The sequence below is a fragment of the Trichechus manatus genome, unplaced genomic scaffold, assembly GCF_000243295.1.
Source record: "Trichechus manatus latirostris isolate Lorelei unplaced genomic scaffold, TriManLat1.0 scaffold00037, whole genome shotgun sequence".
Lineage (NCBI taxonomy): Eukaryota > Metazoa > Chordata > Mammalia > Sirenia > Trichechidae > Trichechus > Trichechus manatus.
Window position 1 is genome coordinate 12,677,259 of NW_004443973.1, and position 9,937 is coordinate 12,687,195.

Here is a 9,937-nt window from a genome sequence, read left to right on the forward strand (position 1 = left end):
AAGCTGAGCGATGATTTTTTTCTTCTTGGCTTCACTCACTCTCTTCCTAAAGACATTGAGCACGGGATGTTACCTGCTGTCTGAAAGGGGGAGGAGGTGTACAAGAACGGCTGAGGAGAAAACTTCAGTTGATATTGCAGAATGTTATCTGCTCACATCAAATACTATAAACACTGACTGAATATTAGAGTTTAAATCTAAACTTGAAACAGCTACTGTGTCTTCTCTTGCTATTTTAGAAAGAATTTAGCACTGCATCTTTGTGAAGTTAACTGTATCTGGTATATCAATAAATCTCAAAATTCCAGTGGTTGAGAAACAAACAAAATATGTTATCTGCTATATTTACAAAGCTTGAGGTGCCTTGATGAGGTTTCTTGCAACCCGTGCAACACAGTACAGAAAGGTCCTTTATAATGCTGACATTTGGGCTCCAGAATAATTTACAGTATAGATTTCCTCAATCACAGTGTGAGATGTATGATATCACTCTATCCACAGGAAACACAATCCAACCCAAAGCACTACTAGTCCTTGAACTAACACCCTTACTAGATTGTTCTATATAGCCAAATCTTTTCAATTTTACATGTAGGATTAAGTGAAATCCATTGATAACGTACCCGCCTCATTTTTACCAGTATTTTCAACATCGATCCAAACTGACTATTGATGGGTGTGAACAAGTATATCTAGTAAAATAACTAAAAGACTGGTTTGGATTTTTTTCTTTGACAATCCTTGAGGAAGATATGAATGAAGAGAAAAACGGAAGACAGGATACAATAAAATATTAGAGACTTAAGATGTCCAGTCTATGCTAGGATTAAAACTATGTAAAATTAATGTTTACAAATTCAGGACACAGAGGGAGCCTGGAAAATGGAAACCAACTGCCTTTTTGGTGAGGTGGGATTGTGATTTTGTTTAACTGTTTAAAAATTTTAGCTAATATTATTGTGTTAGTAAGAAAAGGTAGCATTCTAAAGCATATGATAATTTGGACTAACAACAGAAACATAGAAGATGAATTGTTTTTAAAGTTTGGGAGGAAACAGGAGAGAGTGGAAGAGAAAGGCTTAAATAATCTTTAAATTTTGGTAATTAACTCTCCTTTGCCGAGAAGAAATGACAAGAAATCTATGATACTTAGAAATCACATTAAAACAAAATTAAAACTATCTCACAATTAGGCTTTGGATAATTCATTTCGTTAAACGGCCATGCAGGAAGGGAAGAGTTTCCCTCAAACTGAAGAACTCAGGTGTCTAAGCTGAGGTCAGATCCTTTTTTGCAGGAGACATTCTTTGTCTGGCGAATACAGTAGACGCCGAACCTCTCCCACTTGTCCTCTCCCTGGATTATTTGCTTACTCTGGAAAATGAAAGGATGGCATGGTTTGTGAACCAGGAGTTGTTATTCTTTGCCTGCATATCATGTTGGCGTTTTTGTAAGAAAAATCACAAGACTATATAAAAGTTTTTGATGAACAGAACCCTTTATTTTTAGGAGAAAATGGATGGAACAATTTGGGACTTCCTGGCTGCCTGTTGCTCTCCTGTGAACGCCTGCCACTGCCTTGACTTTTTATTCTGCCGAGCGCTTGGTGCCAAGATTTACATGGTTGCTGTGGGGAACAATTGGATTTAACATAAGTAAGAATAACTGCTTTTCCCCTGGGGAGAGACAAAAAGGGTAAGCGCACAAGGCACAGAGACAATATTATCGAGAGTTTTATTCTTGTTCGGCTCTTTTATTCACGCTGAATTCTGGATTCTGTTGCAAATAATAAAAGCAAAGAAGCCAGTGGGCTTGAAGCCAAGGTCTGGGATTAGCAAAGAGACTATTTTGTTTTGGAGTAAAAATGTGTTTGCCAGTGATGTGACTGTATGTTACAAATATATCCATTTGGATTAAAAATTATTTTTTCATAAATTGATATTGCCAGAAATGCACAAATTAATAACAATTTGAATTAGGCAGAGAAAGGTCAGTTTCTGCTAGACAGCCTGGGAGCCCAGCTGCCTTGGTGACACCTGTTACTGCTTTCCGGACTTCTGCAGTTTGTACCGTATTCTCTGAGCTTGCGTTGGAATTTTATTATTTCCTTAAATAACTTGCATCCTTTTCTCTCCCTTTTAAGTAGTTTAAATTGTGAGCTACCTTTTACTCGAAAGCCAGATGATGTCATTATTCTTCTTTACCCTCTCAGCTCAAATATCCCATTTTTTCATAAAATATGTTGAAATGGTTCAAAAACTCATTTTGAACTCAGGCAGACTTCAATTGGAATGCCAGCTTTTCGCATGCTATCTACCCTTAACACCCTGGAGAAATTACTTACTTTTCCTTCATTTCAATTTCCTCTTTGATAAAACAAAGAATAATAATAGTACCCATCTCATAGGGTTTTGTGAAGATTAGAGAAACAATGCATATAAAACATTTTGCATACCACCTAGTAATGGTAAGTACTCAGCAAAAATTTTATCTTGACCTTTATTGTGGAGTAAAGTGATATTCAGAGGGAAATTTATAGCTTAAATACAATAATAAAAATGAGAAAGTCTAAAAAAAGGAAATAAGCGGCCAACTTAAAAAGTTAAGAAAAGAACAACGGAACAAACCAAAAGAAGGTAGAAAGATGAAAATAATAAGAGAAGAAATTAATTAAATAGAAAATGAATAACAGGGACGTGTGTCTCTTGTAAAGACTAAAAAAATTGACAGAGGGCAGCGGTGGCTTAGTGGTAGAATTCTTGTCTTCCTTTCAGGAGACCCGGGTTTGATTCCCCACTAGCGCACCTCAAGTACAACCACCACTTTTCTGTCAGTGGAGGCATGTGTGTTGCTGGGATGCAGAACAAATTTCAGCGGAGCTTCCCGACTAAGACAGATGAAGAAGAAAGACCTGGTGACCTATTTCTGAAAATCAGCCAATGAAAACCCTATGGATCACAACAGACCGGTCCCGTTGTGCATCAACGGCAGCTAACAACAACAAAAATAAAATCTACAAACGTCTAGAGAGATTGACCGAGAAACAGGAGAAAATGCAAATAAATGATATTAGTAACGAAAGAAGACCTAACTCAGATGCTAAAAGAATTTAAAAGGTAAGAGAATATTCTAAACAATTTTCCAATAAATTTGAAAACAAGTAAAATGCACAAATTAAAATCTTTAGAGGACTTAAAAGGGGACCTGGTGGCACAAAAGTTAAGCACTAGACTGTGAACTGAAAGGTTGGCGGTTCGAGCCCATCCATGGCTCCATGGGGGAAAGACCTGGCGATCTGCTCCTATAAAGGTTACAGCCTAGAAAACCCTGTGGGGCAGTTCTGCTCTGTCACATGGGGTCACTGTGAGTCGAAATCGACTCCGCAGCACCTCACAACAACAACAGAGGGCTTGTTAAAACACAGCTTGTTGGACCCCACCCCTAGAGTTTCTGATTCAATTGGCCTGAGATTCAATAATCCGAGAATTCTTCTAGCCTAAGAATTTGCCTTTTTAGCAAGTTCCCAGGTGACTAAACATCAAAAACCACTGCCCTAGAAAATAGAAATTACTGAACATACTCCTGAAGAAATAGAAATTATTTTATAATCCAGTGCTTTCCTACCTTTTCATGGCACACTTGAAAAACAATAGCGTTGTACGATCTATCTTCAAGTTTGCAGATTCTATTTGTGACTCAGGAAATGTACTCTGGCTTTATTTTCTTCATCTTTAAAGTGGGCTTGAAAAAGTACATGCTTCATACGATTGTCGGAAGATTAAACGTGGTAATACAAGTAAGGCACCTGGAACTGCACTTGGTGCACAGTGAGTGCTGTTAGCTGATATCCTCATTTTTGCATCCCTCCTCTTCCTTAGTGAAGATCTTGTGCTCACCTTTTGTAGCCTGGGTCATCGGCAGTCATTCTTGACCTTTGTGGGTTTTATACCCACTTTTAGATGCTGGGAGAAACTTTGAATCCTTGCCTTAGGAAAAGAGAAAAACACACATAATTTTGCATACAATTTAAGGAAGTTCAAAGTCCTCTTCTGTCTGTGCATGGGCTGCTCCTTGCCCTCATATGGTTTCTGGAACTAGGTTAAGAACTCTGCTGTACAACAACTCTGCTGGTTTTCTAGTGGAGTTTAAGCTGTTCTAGTGGAATACCCTGGTGATTCAGGATTATTCACTTTTGCTCCTAGTCTGGTTATGACTTTGTGCACCAGTTATTTAATCATTATAAAGTGTCCCTCCTTATCCTTTGTGGTGGATTTTACTTCAACGTCTATTTTGTCAGAGATTAATATTGCCTCTCCTGCTCTTTTTTGAGTGTTGTTTGCTTCAAAGATTTTTTTCCACCCTTTGAGTTTTAGTTTGTTTGTGTCTTTAAGTCTAAGGTGTGTCTCTTGTAGGCAGCATATAGACGGATCGTGTTTTTTTATCCAATCTGCCACTCTCTGTCTCTTTATTGGTGCATTTAGTCCATTTACATTCAGCGTAATAATTGCTAGGTATGAGTTTAGCACTGTCATTTTGATGTCTTTTTTGTGTTGTTGCAAGTTTCTTTGTTCCACTTAATTTTCTGTGCTGAGTCGTTTTTCTTTATTTTTCTTTTCATCTTTTTCATTGTTGTTGATTTTGTGTTTGCTGAGTCTTTGTATTTATCTAGTTTTTTATTTTGACTTGTAGGATTGTTAGTTTCCTTTGTGGTTACCTTAATATTTACCCCTATTTTTCTAAGTGTATACCAGTGTCTTATTTCTTTATATCGCCTTGACTTCCTCTCCATATGCAAAGTCTTTGTCTACATTTTTTAAGTCCCTCTTTTTTGTTTTAATGTTGTCATCTTTTACATATTGACATCTGTTTCCCTATTTTCAGTGTTTTAGCTTTGATTTATCTTTGTGACTTCCCTATCTGGGTTGACATCTGGTTGCTCTGTCCTGTGTTCTAGTCTTGGGTTGTTACCTGATGTTATTGATTTTCTAACCGGAGGACTTCCTTTAGTATTTCATGTAATTCTGGTTTGGTTTTTGCAAATTCCCTAAACTTCTGTGTATCTGGAAATGCCCTAATTTCGCCACAATATTTGAGAAACAGTTTTGCTGGATATGTAATTCTGGCTGGCAGTTTTTTTTCTTCAAGCCTTTATATATGTCATCCCATTGCCTTCTTGCCTGCATGGTTTCTGCTGAGTAGTCCGACCTTATTGTTATTGACTCTCCTTTGTAGATGACTTTTCGTTTATCCCTAGCCACTCTTAAAATTTTCTCTTTATCTTTGGTTTTCGCAAGTTTGATTATAATATGTCTTGCTGACTTTCTTTTGGGATCTACCTTATGTGGGGTTCGATGAGCATCTTGGATTGATATCTTGTCATATTTCACGATATCAGGGAAGTTTCTGCCAACAAATCTTCAACAATTCTTTCTGTATTCTCTGTAATCTCCCCCGTTCCGGTACTCCAGTCACTCATAGGTTATTCCTCTTGATAGAGTCCCACATAATTCTTAGGGTTTCTTCATTTTTTTAATCCTTTTATCTGATTTTTCCTCAAATAAGTTGGTGTCAAGTGCTTTATCTTCAGTCTCACTAATTCTGACTTCCATTGCCTCAGTTCCGCTCCTATGACTTTCTATTGAGTTGTCTAATTCTGACATTTTATTGTTAGTCTTCTGGATTCCTTATTGCTCTCTTTCTCTATGGATTCTTGCAGCCTGTTAAATTTATCATTATGCTCTTCTCTAATCTTTTCAATTTCCTCTATTGTGCATTCTGTGTTTTGCTTAATTTCCTTCCTAATTTCTTGAAGAGTTCTGTATATTAATCTTTTGTATTCTGCCTCTGGTAATCCCAAGAAATTTTCCAGAGATCCCAAGAAATTTTCCTCCTCTGGAAAATTTCTAGATTCTTTATTTTGGGAGCTTGTTGAAGCCATGATGGATTGCCTTTTTATGTGGTTTGATATTGACTGTTGTCTCCGAGCCATCAATAAGTTATTATATTTATTTATTTGATGTTTGCTTACTGTGTCTTAGCTTCTTGTTTTGTTTTGATATGCCCAAGTAGGCTGCTCGTATGAGCTACTTTGATTATTGTCACCTTTGAAGCTCTAATGTCCTGTCACCAGGTGGTTAGATCTGTTACTAGGTATGTGAGCTCAGGAGTCTACCCACTCCTCCTGTATGGTTTCAGCTCAGGTGCCCAGGCAGATAGCCACCAAGTGTGTGGTGTAGGCTCTCAACTACAGTCCTAGACAGGCGTGGGTGTTTGGTGTAGGCACAGGCATCTGGCTGCAGCAGGGGGACACACTCTGAGCAAGGCAGGGGGATGATGGCCACCCCGAGTATCCAGGAGGAAGGTGTGTCCCTGTTCTCTAGAGCATGTAGGTGGGTGGGTTTTGCAGCTTGACTATGAGCACCCAGTGCTGTTGGCTGTAAGGACTAGGGGGCACCTCTTATTCTTGGGCCCCTATCGCAGGTGGCTACATGGCATGGGTGGAGCCATCAGTCCCCAGGCCCCTGATGTGGGTAGGTGAAGACCCTGCTTAATAAACAGAGCAGTGTCAAATGTCACAAACCTGCTGCTTCACAGCTGAAACAATTGAAGTTAGACTTCCAGTATATACCCTGTTGTACTGCGGAATGAGGGCCTACGCTGTTGAGATGGGCCCACACAAGTCTCTGCAAGGGGAAAAGCACTCAAAGTTCATGGATCCATTATGCCTATGCCTAGACAAAGGACCTGTGCCTATCCTGGGTTCATGGCTTACGGGACCTGGTAGTTTATTTTTTCCCGTTTGTTACTTTGTTCACTCTCCAAGGCAGAGAGAATGGCTCAGGGCGTGTGACAGATCCTACTTCTGGCCCAGGGGACTCGGCCATTGCTGAAGCTGATCCAGGACCCACTGCAGAGCAGGGAATGGGGAGGTAAATGGGGAGAGGTTTTCCCTAAGGGTGGTGTTTTTGATCCTCACTGTAGGCCGTACACAGGTACTTATCTTCAGCCGATCTAAGGCTGCTTCTCACTGGTTCTAGGTGGCCGAGTAGACTCTCTGCAGCTGAGTCTTTTCCGGTGCAGAATACACCTCCCGAGCACTGCTGCTTGTCTGCCTCACCACTCACCCATGAGCTGATCAGGCCTGAAGGGCTCAGGCTCTCACCAGGTCATGTCTGGCAACTCCTTGCAGCTTCTGAACCGTCTCTCCCTCCCCCTGCCACTCAGTCCAGTTCTTCAACTTTGCCTTAATGTTCAGGGATCCTAGATTGTCATATATAATTCATTCATTTGTTTTTTTGGGTCTTTGTTGTAAGAGGGTCCACTGGAAGCATCTGACTACTCCACCATCTTGGCCCCGCCTCTGCCAGTTCTGATAACTGGGTTTCAGTCTTGCTTCCTTGATCTGTAGCCAAGCTCTGGCAATTGGGGCCAGGTCTTACTTTCCTGTAGTTGAGCCTGTGCTTGCTGGCTTCTCAGAACCTGTGACATCCCTGAGATAGGGGACCTGCCCTGTTAACATTAATCCCTGTAGAGCAGGGTTTCTCATCTTCGGCACTATTGACATTTTGGGCTGGACATTTGTTTATTGTGAGAGGCACAAAAAAGTTGAGAATCACTATTCTAGGGTCCTGAGTCCTGTCCTTGAACTTTTGCCTGAGGTCTGGAGGCCCACTATCTGCTGACAGACCACCCTGATACCAACTACAAGTCTAGCTCTTATAATAGCTTGCTCCTAGATTTTCCCATTGCCATATTCTGCCCTCCTGTGAAGATGCCACTAATTCTTGAGCTGTCTTTCTGATGCCAACAGCTTGCTAGTATTACCAATTGTTCTCTGTGTTGAGATGCCATTTTCTCTGGCTTGGGTGAATGACCTTCCGCCTCCCACAACTGCTGGCTTTGCTGCAGGAGCTGGTTCTTCCAAGAGTGACTGTGCCATGAGATGTGACAGTGGGAAATTGTTTTCTTTGTGAAAGTAATCTAGTGATTTTATGTGAGAGAGCCTGCCCTTTTCCCATGTGTCATGGATTGAATAGTGTCCCCCAAACTATCTGTCAACTTGGCTAGGTCATGATTCCCAGTATTGTAGGATGGTGTACCATTTTGTAATCTGATGTGATTTCCTTATGTGTTGTAAACTCTATCACTATGATATATAAGATGGATTAGCAGTGGTTATACTGATGAGGTCTACAAGATTAGATAGTGTCTTAAGCCAATCTCTTTTGAGATATAAAAGAGAGAAGCAAGCATAGAGACATAGAACCTCACACCACCAAGAAAGCAGTGCTGGGAGCAGAGCGTATCCTTTGGACCTGAGGTTCCTGTGCTGAGATGCTCCCAGACCAAGGGAAGACTGATGCATCACAAGGACCTTCCTCCAGAGCCCACAGAGAGAGAAAGCGTTCTCCTGAAGCTGATGCCCTAAATTTGGACTTGTAGCCTACTGGACTGTGAAAGAGTACATTTCTCTTTGTTAAAACCAACCACTTGTGGTATTTCTGTTATAGCAGCACTAGATGACTAAGACATTATGTAAGTGGGGATAGAGTTTTCTGAAGGCGATAAATTGGCCCATTCTACCGTGCAACAAGCCAGTTGGGAATGAGCACTAGAACCATAGAACTGCAGCCTCAATAGATGCCAACAAGCACAAAAACGACAAGCTTAATAACAAAGCCTTAGAGAGAGTGAAAGAGAGAGAGAGACTGATTGATTGATTGACTGAAAACTCAGAGAATGAGGGAAAGAACACTGTGTAATGCTTTTCACAGAGAGCATATCTAAGAACCTCAGGAGAGAGGAGGGAGAGAGAAGGTACAGAATAAACTGTACCTTGTAGTATCCTAAACCTGGCCTAGTTAATTATAGTGGGATGGGGTATGCTGAGAGGACCCAGAGCCTAAAAGGCACTTCAGGGGCTGACACAGATACTGGCTTTGGGAGGAAATCCACTCAAGCAGATAGAAAATGGTATTCAACGGCTATAACGAGTTAGATTATTTCCTTCTCATATGAAAGTATGGTGGCTTTCCTTGGCAAAGTAATCAAGGGCCCAAGATTTTTCCCTCTTGTTGCTCCATCATCTTTTGGGTGTTGCCCTCATCTTCACCACCAAGATGGCTCGTTCCCACACCCACTTTCCTGTAGCAGGAAGGGTAGAAGAAGGGAAGACATACCCTTTCTTCTTAAAGGCATAACCCCAAAGTTACACACATTATTTTTGTTCACATCTCTTTGGCCAGAACTTACTCATATGGCTACACCAAGCTGCAAAAGAAGCTGGGGACTCTGGGAGGCCACGTGTCCAGTTAGAAATTTCTCCACAAATACTACCTTGAGTGCTCCTTGTCCTCAGTCTCCTCCCTTTCCTAAAGATTCTATTTCCCCAAATCTCAAAAACCCATCTGTTATCCTTAGAAGACAAAAGATGGAAAGGAAAAGAATGGACAAAGCTGGAACCCTCTTTAACAAAAAGAGGTTGCTAACCACTGTTAATTTTTGTTATTCTTAAAAACCAATTAGTTGCCGTCAAGTCATTTCCAACTCATGGGGATTCCATGTGTGTCAGAGTAGAACTGTGTTCCATAGGAGTTTTAGTGGCTGATTTTTCAGAAGTAAATTGCCAGGCCTTCCTTCCTAGGTGCCTCTGGGGAGACTTGAACCTCCAACCTTTTGGTTAGCAGCCAAGTTCATTAATCATTTGCTCCACCCCAGGAGCTGCAGTTTTAAGTATAATGCCATCATGCAGGCTAAGTGACCTGATGTTGGCTGGAGCCCCACTTTTACCAGAAGAGTTGCCAGTTGGTCATTGTGAAATTCCAGGGAAGATTCCGATGCAAAGCTATGGGCTCTTGGGTAGTGAGGAAGTGTGTGCACGTTGAATTGGGACCTGGAGGGCAATCAGAGTTCTAAGGCAATCATGGAGCCCTGGTGG